Source organism: Neoarius graeffei, chromosome 6 (assembly GCF_027579695.1).
Source record: "Neoarius graeffei isolate fNeoGra1 chromosome 6, fNeoGra1.pri, whole genome shotgun sequence".
Classification (NCBI taxonomy): Eukaryota; Metazoa; Chordata; class Actinopteri; order Siluriformes; family Ariidae; genus Neoarius; species Neoarius graeffei.
The window spans coordinates 44,509,776-44,527,675 of NC_083574.1; the positions used below are offsets into that span (position 1 = coordinate 44,509,776).

Below are 17,900 nucleotides of genomic sequence, written 5' to 3' on the forward strand. Positions count from 1 at the left end.
AAGCGCGACCTTCAACTGCCCATATGGGGCCGTCCTCCACAGGAGTCTTGCATGTTGGACATTTTTGTATTTTCTCACCTAGCTTGACAAACCCCATGATGTTTTCCTGAATAGCCATGATTGACAATTTTTTCACCCTCCTCCATGATGACACACAAACACAAGGACATGAATGATGGGTGGTCAAGGTCAAACTTGTAGTGTTTCCAGTTTTGGAAATCTATCGCCTAATCTGAAGTGACCACCATCGTGCAAGACAAAAATATTGTGTCATCTGATCCTGGCATACAGGCCAGCACTGTAACCTGACAGACATTTTCCTTTATCTTTGTGAGCGATTTTTTTTCTCCTATGAACACCACTGTAAAAGAAAGAAAAGAAAGAAAGATCAACTTTATTCATCACACACTTGTGAAATTCCTCTCTGCATTTAACCCATCTGAAGCAGTGAACACACATATACCCAGAGCAGTGGGCAGCCATTCGAACAGCGCCTGGGGAGCAGTTAGGAGTTAGGTGCCTCGCCCAAGGGCACTTCAGCCCAAGGCCGTCCCATATTAACCTAACCTGCATGTCTTTGGACTGTGGGGGAAACCGGAGCACCCGGAGGAAACCCACGCGGACACGGGGAGAACATGCAAACTCCGCACAGAAAGGCCCTCGTCGGGCGCTGGGCTTGAACCCAGAACCTTCTTGCTGTGAGGCGACCGTGCTAACCACTACACCACCGTGCCGCCCAAATTATAATATAATATAATGTAATGTATAAATAATCTCATTATCTGTAGCCGCTTTATCCTGTTCTACAGGGTCGCAGGCAAGCTGGAGCCTATCCCAGCTGACTATGGGCGAAAGGCGGGGTACACCCTGGACAAGTCGCCAGGTCATCACAGGGCTGACACACAGGCTACGTTTACATTAGACTGTATCTGTCTCGTTTTCTTCGCGGATGCACTGTCCGTTTACATTAAACCGCCTGGAAACGCCGGGAAACGGGAATCCGCCAGCGTCCACGTATTCAATCCAGATCGTGTCAGCTCCGGTGCTGTGTAAACATTGAGAATACGCGGATACGCTGTGCTGAGCTCTAGCTGGCGTCTCATTGGACAACGTCACTGTGACATCCACCTTCCTGATTCGCTGGCGTTGGTCATGTGACGCGACTGCTGAAAAACGGCGCGGACTTCCGCCTTGTATCACCTTTCATTAAAGAGTATAAAAGTATGAAAATACTGCAAATACTGATGCAAATACTGCCCATTGTGTAGTTATGATTGTCTTTAGGCTTGCCATCCTTCCACTTGCAAGTGATAAGTGATCTGCGCTGGGATCACACACACAGCGGCTCAGTCCCGAAAACACAGCTTGTTCACTTCACTCGCGTGCTCTGTGAGCTGCGCAGGGCCGGAGTGCGCACCCTCCAGAGGGCACTCGCTGTTCAGGGCGGAGTGCTTTGGAGCGCAGGATGCCTGCGGAGCCGAGCGTATCCGTGTATTGGTATTGCTGTGTGCACGCAAATCGTGTATTGGTGTTGCTGTGTGCACACTAATCGTTTTAAAAACGTTAATCTGATGATCCGCTGATACGGTCTAATGTAAACATGGGCATAGACACAGACAACCATTCACACTCACACCTACGGTCAATTTAGAGTCACCAGTTAACCTAACCTGCATGTCTTTGGACTGTGGGGGAAACCGGAGCACCCGGAGGAAACCCACGCGGACACGGGGAGAACATGCAAACTCCGCACAGAAAGGCCCTCGCCGGCCACGGGGCTCGAACCCAGACCTTCTTGCTGTGAGGCGACAGCGCTAACCACTACACCACCGTGCCGCCCTGTATAAATAATAGACACTTTTTTTGATGGAATAAAAACATGTGTTCTATTCCCTTCTAGCAGGTTTCATTCATTTGGTTTGACAGCATGCAATATTGTTAACATCTCACTTATCCTACGTGTATTACGTCACTCTATCCAAAAGAGAATGAGCGTTGAATACGGGTTACGACATTGCGTAGTTGTCAAGACAACGTGACGTCACAAGTAAAGCTAAGAGACGTAGGGCTTAGCGAGAAAATTCGTAAACAAACATGGCCGCCAGGTTTGCTTCGTGAAGATTTGGAAAGAATTTTGAAAGAGAAAGACGAAATGAATGTATAATGATTATAATAAATTAAAAAAATAGATTTTTTCGTGGTAGTCTATCAGATATATTCCATTCAGCTAGCATGACACTGAACGAGTCGAAGACTGAATGGAATATATCCGATATACCACTCAACGCCAGCCAATATTATTTAAATACACCATCAACCAACAAATTAGCACTGAAATCACTCAAGTGCATAAAAAGTTTAATTCGAAACACGTTTCAGAACCACATCTCTATTCTCTGCCGTAAACAAATACAAACTCCCAAGCCTGAGCTGCACATGTGTAAGGATCGTCTCTGAGCTAGACACCCTGTTCATGCTTACAAACACAGCCATCTTATTTTCCCACAAGTGTCTCGAGGTGTGTGTTTAGTTGCAGGTCAGTCATTTCTCTACTACACCATCATCTTTATCTGACCCAGACAGTCACTGGACATGGCAGCAACACTGCAACATGACACACACACACACACTATATAAAAAGTGTTCACAATACTATACTGTCTGAGGATCATATGTTGTGTATTCTGGCAAAAAAAAAAAAGTCAACAAAACCTAGATGAACATGTACAGCAGTGAAATGTGAACGAGCCCATGCCCTGCTGTGTTTACTGTAATCTTAGTAACAGGACTGTGGGGCTCAAGGGCTTCTTGGAAGGCAGCATGCAGCTCATCAGTGGCAGAAAATCCTCACGCCTGCCTGTCTGTCTGTCTATCACTGGTTAATGACTAGTGAGTCCCATAATTAACCACTAAACGAGCACCACTACTGTCTGAACCAGAAGCGTGCTGTGCTGTTTCTAATCTCTTACCTTCACGGATCCTGTAAAACACACACTATTTCCACACAGCTGCAGTCTGTTCTGGCTTTGGCACGACACCAAAATAACGCCGTTAATCCATGACACGTAAATATCCACTGATCACCGTGAACCTGTTCGCCTGAGCTCCAAAACAAAACTTCCCGGACGCGTTCACATTCATACTGAAGGCGCTAATGGACTCGCCGAGGAGCCGAAGGACGAAACTCCGTGAAGCAGAAGGATGGGGGGGTTCAGCAAACTTCACACTTGTGTTTATACAGAAAGCTGGACTATTTCACACGTACAAGGGTACAATAATAAACTAATGCATAAATTTTATCCGTTGCTACTGCTTTGTGTTCATGAGGAAATGTAAATTTAATGTTAACAGAAAAATATTTCTACGTTCTCCCCTCTCGAAGTGACGAGCGCATTCCCGTGATTTTAATCCTATTGGTTTCCCCCGATGACGTCAGCATGGGCGGTGACAGAAAAGCCTGCAGGCCCAGTAGAGTTTTGCTGGTTCCAGCTTTGAATTTGAATTTTGAATAAAATTGAATTTATTATTATTGGTCGATCCTTTTCCATTCTAGCCAGTCTAGTTGTTTATATCTGCAGGCTACTTTGTAAAATTTGCCAAGTCTTGTTTTTGGTAATACAACCCCGATTCCAAAAAAGTTGGGACAAAGTACGAATTGTAAATAAAAACGGAATGCAATAATTTACAAATCTCAAAAACTGATATTGTATTCACAGTAGAACATAGACAACATATCAAATGTCGAAAGTGAGACATTTTGAAATTTCATGTCAGCAACACATCTCAAAAAAGTTGGGACAGGGGCAATAAGAGGCTGGAAAAGTTAAAGGTACAAAAAAGGAACAGCTGGAGGACCAAATTGCAACTCATTAGGTCAACTGGCAATAGGTCATTAACATGACTGGGTATAAAAAGAGCATCTTGGAGTGGCAGCAGCTCTCAGAAGTAAAGATGGGAAGAGGATCACCAATCCCCCTAATTCTGCGCCGACAAATAGTGGAGCAATATCAGAAAGGAGTTTGACAGTGTAAAATTGCAAAGAGTTTGAACATATCATCATCTACAGTGCATAATATCATCAAAAGATTCAGAGAATCTGGAAGAATCTCTGTGCGTAAGGGTCAAGGCCGGAAAACCATACTGGGTGCCCGTGATCTTCGGGCCCTTAGACGGCACTGCATCACATACAGGCATGCTTCTGTATTGGAAATCACAAAATGGGCTCAGGAATATTTCTAGAGAACATTATCTTTGAACACAATTCACCGTGCCATCCGCCGTTGCCAGCTAAAACTATAGTTCAAAGAAGAAGCTGTATCTGAACACGATCCAGAAGCGCACACGTCTTCTCTAGGCCAAGGCTCATTTAAAATGGACTGTGGCAAAGTGGAAAACTGTTCTGTGGTCAGATGAATCAAAATTTGAAGTTCTTTATGGAAATCAGGGACGCCGTGTCATTCGGACTAAAGAGGAGAAGGACGACCCGAGTTGTTATCAGCGCTCAGTTCAGAAGCCTGCATCTCTGATGGTATGGGGTTGCATTAGTGTGTGTGGCATGGGCAGCTTACACATCTGGAAAGACACCATCAATGCTGAAAGGTATATCCAGGTTCTAGAGCAATATATGCTCCCATCCAGACGACGTCTCTTTCAGGGAAGACCTTGCATTTTCCAACATGACAATGCCAAACCACATACTGCATCAATTACAGCATCATGGCTGCGTAGAAGAAGGGTCCGGGTACTGAACTGGCCAGCCTGCAGTCCAGATCTTTCACCCATAGAAAACATTTGGCGCATCATAAAATGGAAGATGGGGCGGCACGGTGGTGTAGTGGTTAGCGCTGTTGCCTCACAGCAAGAAGGTCCTGGGTTTGAGCCCCAGGGCCGGCGAGGGCCTTTCTGTGCGGAGTTTGCATGTTCTCCCCGTGTCCGCGTGGGTTTCCTCCGGGTGCTCCGGTTTCCCCCACAGTCCAAAGACATGCAGGTTAGGTTAACTGGTGACTCTAAATTGACCGTAGGTGTGAATGTGAGTGTGAGTGGTTGTCTGTGTCCAAGTGTCAACCCTGTGATGACCTGGCGACTTGTCCAGAGTGTACCCCGCCTTTCGCCCGTAGTCAGCTGGGATAGGCTCTAGCTTGCCTGCAACCCTGTAGAAGGATAAAGCGGCTAGAGAGAATGAGATGAGATGAAAACGGAAAATAGGACAAAAAAGACCTAAGACAGTTGAGCAACTAGAATCCTACATTAGACAAGAATGGGTTAACATTCCTATCCCTAAACTTGAGCAACTTGTCTCCTCAGTCCCCAGACGTTTACAGACTGTTGTAAAGAGAAAAGGGGATGTCTCACAGTGGTAAACATGGCCTTGTCCCAACTTTTTTGAGATGTGTTGTTGTCATGAAATTTAAAATCACCTAATTTTTCTCTTTAAATGATACATTTTCTCAGTTTAAACATTTTGATATGTCATCTATGTTCTATTCTGAATAAAATATGGAATTTTGAAACTTCCACATCATTGCATTCCATTTTTATTTACAATTTGTACTTTGTCCCAACTTTTTTGGAATCGGGGTTGTAATATACAAGTTCAGATGATATATAAATTAATAAATCTGGACTTGTTATAATGTTTGTAGGCTGCTGTTTCATAGTTAATTATGCAGGGGAACTTTGTGCATAAAAAGAGCCCTGAACGCCCATCCCATCCATCCATTACACTGGGGAACAATTTGAAAAAAACTTTCTGTTGAGTTAGATTTTTATGCTGATTAAAACTAAAATTGGCATGCTGATTCCAAAATTGCAGTCAGTTTTTTTCTAGCACATCAAGTTTTTTCTCCACAGCTTACCCTCCAGATAAGCAAAATTCCACTGATTAGCTGTAGTAAGACTTGCCAGCTGATTATTGTTGGAGCATCAAACGCGATAGTCCTCAAGTTGAACACTCCAGAAAGAGCTATAAACGTAAATTTTTACCGTAACTACTTGCACACAATTATAATTACAGTAGCCATATCCTTTGTAAAAACATAAGTGTTAAATAAACATTGCAGTCATGCCTGTTTCTTTCATGTTTCATTGTATGTCAATATTTGTAAATTTTTATAAAACAAGCACATATCTGTTAAGTACAGTATTTTTCATATTTTTTAAGAAAACAGGGATCCTATAGTTCAAAAACTTGACGTGTTAGAGAAAAACTGAGATCAGTTTTGGATTCCGCACCCAAAAATGAGTTAAAAACAGCTGTCAGACCAAACTCAACAAAAATTGTGTTCCCCAGTGATATCTGTAGCTGCTTATCCTGTCCTACAGGGTCACAGGCAAGCTGGAGTGAGAGGCGGGGTACACCCTGGACAAGTCGCCAGGTCATCACAGGGCTGACACACAAAGACACAGACAACCATTCGTACTCACATTCACACCTACGGTCAATTTAGAGTCACCAGTTAACCTAACCTGCATGTCTTTGGACTGTGAGGGAAACCGGAGCACCCGGAGGAAACCCACATGGACATGGGTAGAACATGCAAACTCCACACAGAAAGGCCCTCGCCGGCTGCTGGGCTCGAACCCAGGACCTTCTTGCTGTGAGGCGACAGTGCTAACCACTACACCACTGTGCTGCCACCCAAGCCCTGAAATCACATATAGGAAATTGGTATAAAAGTATTACATCATTAATATGCAATTATTATATCCATAATAGGTGTTATTTGTGGCACACAACCTTTTTACTCAGGTCAAAAGCATGGTTCATACATTAGATACCCATTTAACCCTAAAAGGACCTAAACTACTGAGTGGGATCAGTTCGAACCTCAGAGGTTGATACTGAATGTTCCAGTATGCTCATTTTCGACTGATGCTCTATGTGAACTTAGGTGGAAAACACTTAAGCAACATAGTGTCTATCATAGAGTATTACTGGCCTTCAAATATCTCAATGGCTTTATCGATAGTGACATCAAAATTAAATACAGCAAGGACTTCCAAAGTTACCACACCAGGAAAAGAGATGACGTTCGCTTAACAAAGGTCAAAAGGAATTAGGGAAAACAAACACTACTACAAAGTAATGGCCAGGACTAGAACAATTTGCCAAGGGACCTACGTTCAATTAAAAATTTGCATATTTTTAAATCGAAAGTTAACAATTATTTAATTTTATAATTGTAATATTTGATTCGTAGATAGGGTTTTTTTTGTATTTGTTATAATTTGTGAATATTTTTTTTTCTGTAATTATTGTGATGTTTTATAGACAGGACCTTATTTGAATAAAATATTTTATAAGACAAAATTTGAAACCTGCACATGTCAAATATAATATTTCAAATTAGAAATATCATTCATTTTTTACTTATTCATTAATATGGAATATCAAATGATAAAGAGTTCATTGCATCATAAACATGTGGACACATTTGAAGGTAGCTTAATATGCATGCTCTTAGAAAATGCTCATTCTGCTTTATTTCTGGTCATAATATGTGTTACCAATAACTGCTTTTCTCTTTGTGTTTTGTGTTTGAATCCTTAGGCAGAGTGTTACTTCTTGATGTAGTTTGGACATTAAAAAAAAAAAGCAGAAACTGCTAGCAGCTTAGTAATAAATGTATGACAGAAATTTCTGAAATGAGAGATTATGAGCTGAGTTCTGGAATGTAGATGAGCTATAAATATTCTCAAGTTCTGTAGCAAGTGTGTAAAATATTTCTGGCTTTTTTATGTTCTCTATGTACTTAAATGTCTCATTTTAAACTTAACTTGATAATATCATGTAAATATCTCATCTCATCTCATTATCTCTAGCCGCTTTATCCTGTTCTACAGGGTCGCAGGCAAGCTGGAGCCTATCCCAGCTGACTACGGGCGAAAGGCGGGGTACACCCTGGACAAGTCGCCAGGTCATCACAGGGCTCATGTAAATATATGATTTCTATTCACATAAAGTTAGTAAACGGGTAATTTAAAAAAATACAGATGTTATAATGGACTTAAGTGATACGGATATATGTGGGTTTTTTTTTTTTATATGCGATATTTAGCATTTCCTTTTTTTGGTGAAAATGGTGATTGCTGACATTACAACAAGTAAAAATAATTTGTTTGGGATGTAAATAAAGGGTTAATACTGAGAAACCAGACTTGGCAAATTTTGCAAAGTAGGTTACATATGCTCCCTGACTATTCTGGGAATCCCAATCTCCAAAAGTTGACTTGGATTTAGTCCCTAAAATCTCTAAACAAGAGGATAGTAGTTGCTACATGTTACAATTGGCATTAGAACACATTCAACTCAAATACAATCAACACTTACATATATTTACTGATGGTTCAAAAAAAGATTTTGATTGTGCATCCGGCATTGTAATTCCAAGTCCATCCATCCATCCATTATCAGTAGCCACTTTATCCTGTTCTACAGGGTTGCAGGCAAGCTGGAGCCTATCCCAGGTAACTATGGGCAAGAGGCGGGGTACACCCTGGACAAGTCGCCAGGTCATCACAGCGCTGACACAGAGACACAGACAACCATTCACACTCACATTCACACCTACGGTCAATTTAGAGTCACCAGTTAACCTAACCTGCATGTCTTTGGACTGTGGGGGAAACCGGAGCACCCGGAGGAAACCCACGCGGACACGGGGAGAACATGCAAACTCCACACAGAAAGGCCCTCGTCAGCCGCTGGGCTCAAACCCAAACCTTCTTGCTGTGAGGTGACAGTGCTAACCACTACACCACCATGCTGCCCTAATTCCAAGTCTAAACATTCAAAAAGATTATAAAATCTCAAATGATACTATTTTTAGAGTTGAGTTACTAGCAATTACAAAGACTTTGGAACTTCTTATTGATAAACCTCCCTTTCAAAGTGTGATATTTTCTGATTCATTGTCTGTCTTACAAAAAATTCAAAAGGAAGATAATGACATAGAATTATTAGATTTCCGATATCTTATGTACCAGCTTTATCTTATGGGTGGTGAGGTTGTTTTTTGTTGGATTCCAGCTCATGTGGGTATTAAAGGAAATAAAATGGCTGATAAATTGGCCAAAAGATCAGTAAATAAAACCTATTATGACATTCATTACCCTTTTACCACTTCTGATATCACAAAACATATCAAAGATGTTAATTTTACAATATGGCAAGACAGATGGGAAAATTCCCAAACGAGTAGATTCTTCTAAAAACTTGAACCAAATATTACAACACATACCACATATTCTGACAATAACAGAAACAAACAAAGGATAATTACAAGACTTAGATTTGGAAAATGTCTACTTAATGATACACAATTTCTTTTTAAAAAAATAACCTCCAATCAATGTACAACTTGTGGTGTAAAAGAAAATGTCAAACACCTTCTTCTAGATTGTATCAAATATCCAAACTTTCATGATAAAATTGTTCAAAAAATCAGAAATAAACAATTAGAAATTAATATTAAAAATGTACTTTTACATAAGGAATTTTATGATGACATTTATAAGTTTATTATTGAAAAATAAATAAAAATGTAATTTTGAAAAAAAAAAGAAACTCGTATTTAATGTGTGAGCGCTTGGTCACAATATGTGAACTAGTAGTTCAAATCCTTACAGGACGCCAAATCACTTCAAGTGGGAGCGTCAAGCTCAAGAGTTTTGCTGAACAGGGTGAAGGGTATTGGTTTGGTTTTAGTAACCGGTTAGGGCTTTCTGCTTTACTCTAAAGGCTGAAATATTTTGTGCTAGTGGAAGCCTACCTTGGAGTACCCTGAGTGTTCATTCACATTAAATAACCTAAACCTATGTGTACATTATGTGTAGGTCAATAGAAGAAGATTTATCACACATACACTCAAGCAGAAAGAAAAGAAGAAACCTTTATTTGTCACATGCACACTCAAGCACAGTGAGATTCATCCTCTGCATTTAACCCATCTGAAGTAGTGAACACATGCACACACACCCAGAACAGTGGGCAGCCATACTACAGTGCCCGGGGAGCAGTAAGGGGTTAGGCACCTTGCTCAAGGGCACTTCAGCCCAAGGCCGCCCCATATTAACCTAACCACATATCTTTGAACTGTGGGGGAAACCAGAGCACCCGGAGGAAACCCACACAGACACGGGGAAAACATGCAAAATCCACACAGAAAGGCCCCCATCTGCCACTGGGCTTGAACCCAGGACCTTCTTGCTGTGAGGCGACAGTGCTAACCACTACACCACCGTGCCAACCCAGGCATGGTGGTGTAGTGGTTAGCACTGTCGTCTCATGGCAAGAAGGTTCTGGGTTCAAACGCTATGGCTGACAGGGACCTTTCTATACCGGGTGCTCTGGTTTCCCTCACAGTCCAAAGACATGCAGATTAGGTAAAACACCCAGCCACTGGGGTTGCACAAGACAGTGCATACTTAGTGCTGGTCCCAAGCTTGGATAGCTTGGGGAAGGTTGTGTCTGGAAGGGTGTAAAATTTATGCCAAATCAAATATGTAGAACATATCTGCTGTGGCTCCTAACGGGAACAGCCGAAAGAAGCACAGTGAAATTCCTCCTCTGCATCTAACCCATCTGAAGCAGGGAACACATGCATGGATACCCATACCCAGAGTAGTGGGCAGCTATTCTACAGCACCCAGGAAGCAGTTGGGGATTAGGTGCCTTGCTCAAGGGCACTTCAGCCATGATAGTGTTGCTCATTCACTCACATCACCTTGCATTTTTCCTGCCGGTCCCATGAATCAAACTGGCGACCATTTGGTCGCCCAAGGCTGCTTCTCTGACCTTCATGAATGAAACAATTGGGAGCATGCTGTTATGGAAAACTAATCAACAATGGAGTGGTGTGTTGCACTCCAACATGAACTTATTATTATTATTATTATTATTATTATTATTATTTTCCAATTCCATTCATTTTCTATAGCACTTATCAATTTCAGGTCACCACTGGAGTCAATCCCCAGTGACATTGGGTATACTCTGGACAGGTCACAAATCTATCACAGGGTTAACACAGAGAGACAGACAGCCATTCACCCTCACATTCACACCTACGGGCAATTTAGAGTAGCCAGTTGACCGAATCCACATGTCTTTGGACTGTGGGAGGAAACTGGAGCACCTGGAGGAAACCCACACAGGCATGAGGAGAACCAGCAGGTTCGAACCCAGAGCTATGCTGCCCTTTCCAATTCCAATTTCCCTAACAGTCACAGCTGAAGATTAAGGATCCAACATAGACACCATGTAGTTTTGATTTGAACAAAGTGTATTTAAATATACTTTAGTCACCTGAAGGATAACCTTATAAAAAGGTACTGTTAAGTCATGTAGGACTAGAAGATTTAGCACAGTGTTTGTTAAAGCATGTGTTTTGCACCAGTAATTCAGCAAAAGAAATAAAATAAAGTAAAATAACAAAACTGACACAGTTTGTCTTACCCCAATAGTAGCTGATCAGCCAATACAAGCTAAAGTTTGGTTATTTACGTTACATTAATGGCATTTAGCAGATGGTCTTATCTAGAGCGACATACAACAAGACTCTGACACAGCAGCCTGGGAAGTAGTTGGGGGTTCAGTGTCTTGCTCAAGGGCACTTCAGCCATTCTTGCTAGTCCAGGAAATTGAACCAGCAACCTTTTGGTCCCAAAACTGCTTCTCTAACCATTAGGCCATGGCTTCCCCCATGTATAGTTGTTTATATTATACTTTTATATTAGTTTTATACTGGAGCTATGAGCTTAATATTGCTAACAAGTAAGAGAAACATTGTGTAGTTTAATGCAAACTTAAATGATCACATGATTCCTTCAAATCATATTGACCGGTTAGATAATTTAATCACTTTTTATGTGCCTTCTGATACTGTACGACACAATGTTATCTATAAAAATATATAAAAATTGCCTAAAACATTACATTATAGGCATTTAGCAGATGCTCTTATCCAGAGCAATGTACAATATACCTAAAGGAGCCTGGGGAGCAGGTAGGGGTTAGGTGTCTTGCTCAAGGGCACTTCAGCCATTCCTGCTGGTCCAGGGAATTAAACCAGCAGCCTTTTGGTCCCAAAACTGCTTCTCTAACCATTAGGCCATAGCTTCTCTCTAAAAATAAATATAAGCCATCTTATCATAGTTTACTATCTTACTTTTTCATTTATTATACTACTATCTTACTTGCTTTTTATTTACTATATAAAGTTGAGTTGGCTCTAAGGTCAAGTATTTCACTGGTAATGATGTCTGTCCTGTTATCAGATGAAGCACTCGAGACAATAAACTTGAAATTTGATATCAGGCACTCAGGTACGGTAGGAGGTGTCACTTTGATATCTCTGAAGTCCATGGTTCATGGAGTGTCTATTTTTTGTACACTTTTCTGATTACAAGCTTCAGAATCTTACGTTAACAGTGGGAAAACAAACCTTTTCATGCTGCAACACAATGAGCTCTTCAGTAAAAGTTAATAATTGGGTGGAAAAAGTTTTGTTGAAAACAGCCATTGGTGAGTAAACATGGTTGCCCATGTGCCAGCTCTGTCAAACAGCCTTTTCCTGTGAAATTAGGTGGGCCTTGACCAATTTTATTGAAGAAGCATACCAAGCCAAGCTCTATGGTGGAAACTTCCCTGACATGTTAACAAGATTTACTTTTTCAATGTAAATAAAGTTTGCTCAATGCACTTTTTTTTGGCAGAATGATTCCATTAAATAGGATTTATTTCACATTTTATTGCACACCGTTCACAACCCTGGAGATTTCTGTAACATCCTGCTGACAAATAAAAAAAATGTACGTATGATTTATAGAAACGTGCATCAATAAGGGTATTTGGCAAAGCTCTTTGTGTGTATGTATGTGTTATTTACACTCATGTTCAAGACTCCTCTTGAGATGTAATGTCAACCAAATGTATTTTTCCCAGAACAGTGTAGAAAGGGAGTGTTTATTATTCAGCCCAGTGATTAGTACAGAGTGATGAGAGACAGTGAACCAGATAGTTCCTCTGATTGCATCCAGTGTCATATTGAAATCAATTCAGGGTGACAGAGGACATGCAATAACCTTTTATTAAACCCTGTTGTTTTTATTTTTTTTTTCACACTGAAGTATGTACATTAATAATATCCAGTAAATCAAGAAAAGTCAATAGAATGACATTTCCTGCAAAGACCTAGATTATCAGCCAAAGTCAACAATCTAACGGCCAACATTTCTCTGTTGTTTAAGAAGTAAAGACACGTACATTTTGGTGTGACGCTGTAATTATGTCCAGGGGGTTACTGCCCTCGATAATCTGTCAGTTCACTGTAAACAACAACATACCATAGCACTGACCTGAAGAAGCCTGTATCAGTGTCTAAGTCAAAAGCTGAGATCATAAAATTGGCTCTGAATGGAAGACAATTTAGTGGCGCCAGCAAGTTCTGTTGTAAATCTGCTATGGAGCATACATGGAGCTGCTCTTAAACATGACTGAAAGTTATAAACATTAGATAAAGGAGTTAAAATTATCCTACTATCTGTATGCATGAGTGGTTTGAAGGATGTGGAGTGGTTGTACACCCAAACCACACAAGAGGTGTTGCTTTAACATTATCAGCACGGTTTCACTGTTCCAATCCCTCAACACACCCACACTCACACTCCTGAGTGCACAGAGATAATTAGTCTCGAAGCTGAACTTCACTGTGACATCCTGATTAGACAAATGAAGTCTCAGACACAGCAGAGACAAACAGAATATATGGCATAACAGGGTTTGACAACTGCATCAGCTGTCTGAGATAAATGAAGGTACTGTATAAGAGGTAATCAAGGTTTTGTGTACGAAATAAAACACTTTGGGATGTGCTGTTATATATACATTAAAAGAAAAATTGTTGGTGTGACATTACCAATCCCAAATGTAGTGTTGTAGTCAAGACCACCTAAACCGGGACCAAGTCATGATCAAGACTAATGTGTATCGAGACCAAGACCAAGACCTTGAGGGATTGAGACCAAGTCAAGACCAAGACCAAAGACTTTGAGGGGTTGAGATCAAGTCAAGACCAAGTCAGGCTGAGACCAAGTCAAGACCAAGGCCAGACCAGTGTGTGTGAAGGGGTGGGGGAGGGGTGACAGCTGTTAACAGGAAGAAAATTTTCAAATTAGCAATGAGTCACGTTATTGGTTGTATCTGAAGCAGGAAATTTTACATCCAATCACAGTAACGATGTTAACAAATAAATCAGACAATGTATAGGTAATTTAGTGAAATCCCCACAGTTGTGGTCTTGACTGGTCTTGAAGTAAATTCCAGAGTCCTCTATGTCTGAGACCAAGACAAGACCAAGTAAAAATGCAATCGATCACAAGATGAAACCAAAACCTTCAAAAAGTGATCCTGAGACCAACACCAACCTCAAGTACTACAACACTACACAAATGTATTAATTTCCTATAACAGCACATTGTGGAGTATCTTATTCCACTCATACCACAGCAATTTGCCAATGAGTACTTTTTTCCTTAAATTAAAAAAAAGGACATAACGCTCATCCATTTAAAGTTACATTTAATGTTGTGGAACATCCACAAATTGGTGCTGAGTTTCCTGAAAGCATCGTAGCACAAAGATCATCGTTAAATGGTAGAGCGAGCAGCACAATGAACACTCTCTCTCCTAGTTAAGACACTCTTAGAGTTAAGAGGCTTTTGGGAAACCCATCACAGGTCAGTTCCTGCAGTCAGTTAGGTTACATTGTACAACAGCTATGAATAATCATTTCTTCACCAGCCCCTCTTTTTTTTTCTCCATCTCTTGGAGTTAAAAAGCAAACAAGCATAGCTTGTCATGTTACGGAGAAAATTAAGAAACATACAGAAAAGTCCGGGCGGCACGGTGGTGTAGTGGTTAGCGCTGTCGCCTCACAGCAAGAAGGTCCGGGTTCGAGCCCCGTGGCCGGCGAGGGCCTTTCTGTGTGGAGTTTGCATGTTCTCCCCGTGTCCGTTTGGGTTTCCTCCGGGTGCTCCGGTTTCCCCTACAGTCCAAAGACATGCAGGTTAGGTTAACTGGTGACTCTAAATTGAGCGTAGGTGTGAATGTGAGTGTGAATGGTTGTGTGTCTATGGCTACGTTTACATTACGTCGAATCAGCGGATCATCAGATTAACGTTCTTAAAACGATTCGCGTTGACACTAAAACCGTTAGCCGTGCACACAGCAACACCAATACGCGGATACGCTCGGCTCCGCAGGCATCCTGCGCTCCAAATCACTCCGCCCTGAACAGCGAGTGCCCTCTGGAGGGTGCGCACTCCGGCCCTGCGCAGCTCACAGAGCGCGCGAGTGAAGTGAACAAGCCACGATTCGGGACTGAGCCGCTGTGTGTGTGATCCCAGCGCAGATCACTTATTACTTGCAAGTGGAAGGATGGCGAGCCTAAAGACAATCATAACTACACAATGGGCAGTATTTGCATCAGTATTTGCAGTATTTTCATACTTTTATACTCTTTAATGAAAGGTGATACAAGGCGGAAGTCTGCGCCGTTTTTCAGCAGTCGCGTCACATGACCAACGCCAGCGAATCAGGAAGGTGGATGTCACAGTGACGTTGTCCAATGAGACGCCAGCTAGAGCTCAGCACAGCGTATTCGCGTATTCTCAATGTTTACACAGCACCGGAGCTGATACGATCTAGATTGAATACGTGGACGCTGGCGGATTCCCGTTTCCCCGCTTTTTCAGGGGGGTTAATGTAAACGGACAGTGCGTCCGCGAAGAAAACGAGACAGATACGGTCTAGTGTAAACGTAGCCTAAGTGTCAGCCCTGCGATGACCTGGCGACTTGTCCAGGGTGTACCCCGCCTTTCACCCGTAGTCAGCTGGGATAGGCTCCAGCTTGCCTGCGACCCTGTAGAACAGGATAAAGCGGCTAGAGATAATGAGATGAGATGAGACAGAAAAGTCCTTTGTCCTGAAGACTTTCCTGTGGAAAGTGCATAGCTCTGAGATTGGAGATTCCTTCAATAAATGATAAATAAACATCTCCTTCCAGAAAGGGGGCGGCACAGTGGTCTAGTGATTAGCATTGTCACCTCACAACAAGAAGGTCCTGGGTTTGAGCCCAGCAGCTGACGAGAGCCTTTCTGTGTGGAGTTTCATGTTCTCCCCGTGTCTGCGTGGGTTTCCTCTGGGTGCTTCGGTTTCCCCCACAGTCCAAAGACATGCAGGTTAAGCTAACTGGTGGCTCTAAATTGACTGAGTGTGAATGGTTGTTTGTTTCTGTGTGTCAGCCCTGCAATGACCTGGTGACTTGTCCAGGGTGTACCCCGCCTCTTGCCCATAGTCAACTGGGATAGGCTCCAGCTTGCCTGCGACCCTGTACAGGATAAGCGGCTACAGATAATGGATGGATGGATCCTTCCAGAAAGGTTCACCATATTAACAATTATACATTTTAAAAATAAAACTATTAGTCATATGTTGGTGGTGCAGTTGGTTAGCACTGTCGCCTCACAGCAAGAAGGTTCTGGGTTCGAGCCCAGTGGCCGACGAGAGCCTTTCTGTGTGGAGTTTGCATGTTCTCCCCATGTCTGTGTGGGTTTCCTCGGGGTGCTCCGGTTTCCCCCACAGTTAGATTAACTGGCTGCTCTAAATTGTCCATAGGTGTGTGTGTGAATGATTGAGAGGAGAAAACCTCTATAATAATCCAGTAGAAGGCAATGGGAAACCACTACTGTATTTCTTCCCTGGAGACGTTGATGGCTGAAGCCGTCAGAGTGGCCACGTCACCATGCCAGAGAGAGAGAGTCATAGATCATTTTGAGCATCCCCCATACAAGTCCCTGTGAATTAGTTGTTACTGTAGAAATGATCATGCATTAGAATGAGCACATTAATATAAACCAGTGATTCATATAAACCTGTGAATATTGCTGTAATATAAAGCCTTTTGATATAGACCATTATAAAAAATTTTTTTTCAAATTACATACGTATACCATAAGCTCTTTCTAGAAAACTGTAGTCTTTCTAAGACAAATATCTTTATTATTATAATGACCTTGCATGGTGTTGTTTCTAGGATGATGTACACTTCAGTTCTAACCAATATGAACTAATAACTGTGAATGAAGTTGTAAGAAATTTCCTGGTTTTCATTACATTAGAATATGTCCTTGTAGAACCTAGCCAAAGAGATTATGACACCATAGCACATGACAGTTATTACGCTTTTATACAGTAAGAGATTTAGTGATAGTGGAAACAAAACAACCTTCAGCATCTTTCTTATGTAATGCATATGGTTCCCGTTTTAGTCAATATAATAAAACATTTCTGCTGTCATCATCATTCCAGTCGAATATCTACAATATCTAAAGTGACATTGCATATGGTTTCTATATCTTTCTATTTTAAGCAGAACAAAATCCTTTCAAAACAATTTGCACTACCCAATCCAGAGATGATGAGATGGTTTATAGAATGTGTTAAGTATTCGCCTTCAAACATAACTCATGGAAAATGGCAACATAAATATTTAGAAATTGTATCCTTTATGATGTGTACAAAAAAAAAAGAAGAAACCTCTATAAAGAAAATCAGGCTAACTGTAATATTGGGAAAAGAGTCCCTAGAGTGTATAACGTATAATCATAGAAGAAAGGAAATGATTTTTAGCTCATCCGACCGTAGGCCAGGCCAGATGAGCTTATGTGATCACGCATCGTCCGTCCATTGTCCATCCGTCATCCATTGTTGTCCGTCGTCGTCATCCGTCCACAGTTTACAAAAATTGCTACTCCTCCTACAGGATTGATCAGATTTCAATCAAACTCACAGACAGTGTTCCCCAGGCAGGTGTGCATAAAAATTGTCAAGGTGGTAGTGC

At 41.6% G+C, this 17,900-nt stretch overlaps 1 protein-coding gene across 17 annotated transcripts in view; it reads right to left on the reverse strand.

Annotated features, from left to right (window-relative positions):
• mical3a (microtubule associated monooxygenase, calponin and LIM domain containing 3a) overlaps window positions 1-17,900 on the reverse strand; it is a 307,065-nt gene that overhangs the window by 238,510 nt on the left and 50,655 nt on the right. For 16 of the 17 annotated variants that reach the window (XM_060923715.1, XM_060923719.1, XM_060923712.1 and 13 more), the window contains exon 1: window positions 2,970-3,154. The exons of the other annotated variant lie outside the window; for it this stretch is intronic. The gene's annotated coding sequence lies outside the window, so the exon portion shown is untranslated. Of the gene's footprint in view, window positions 1-2,969; window positions 3,155-17,900 lie in introns of those variants that run through there. 17 annotated transcript variants of the gene reach the window in all.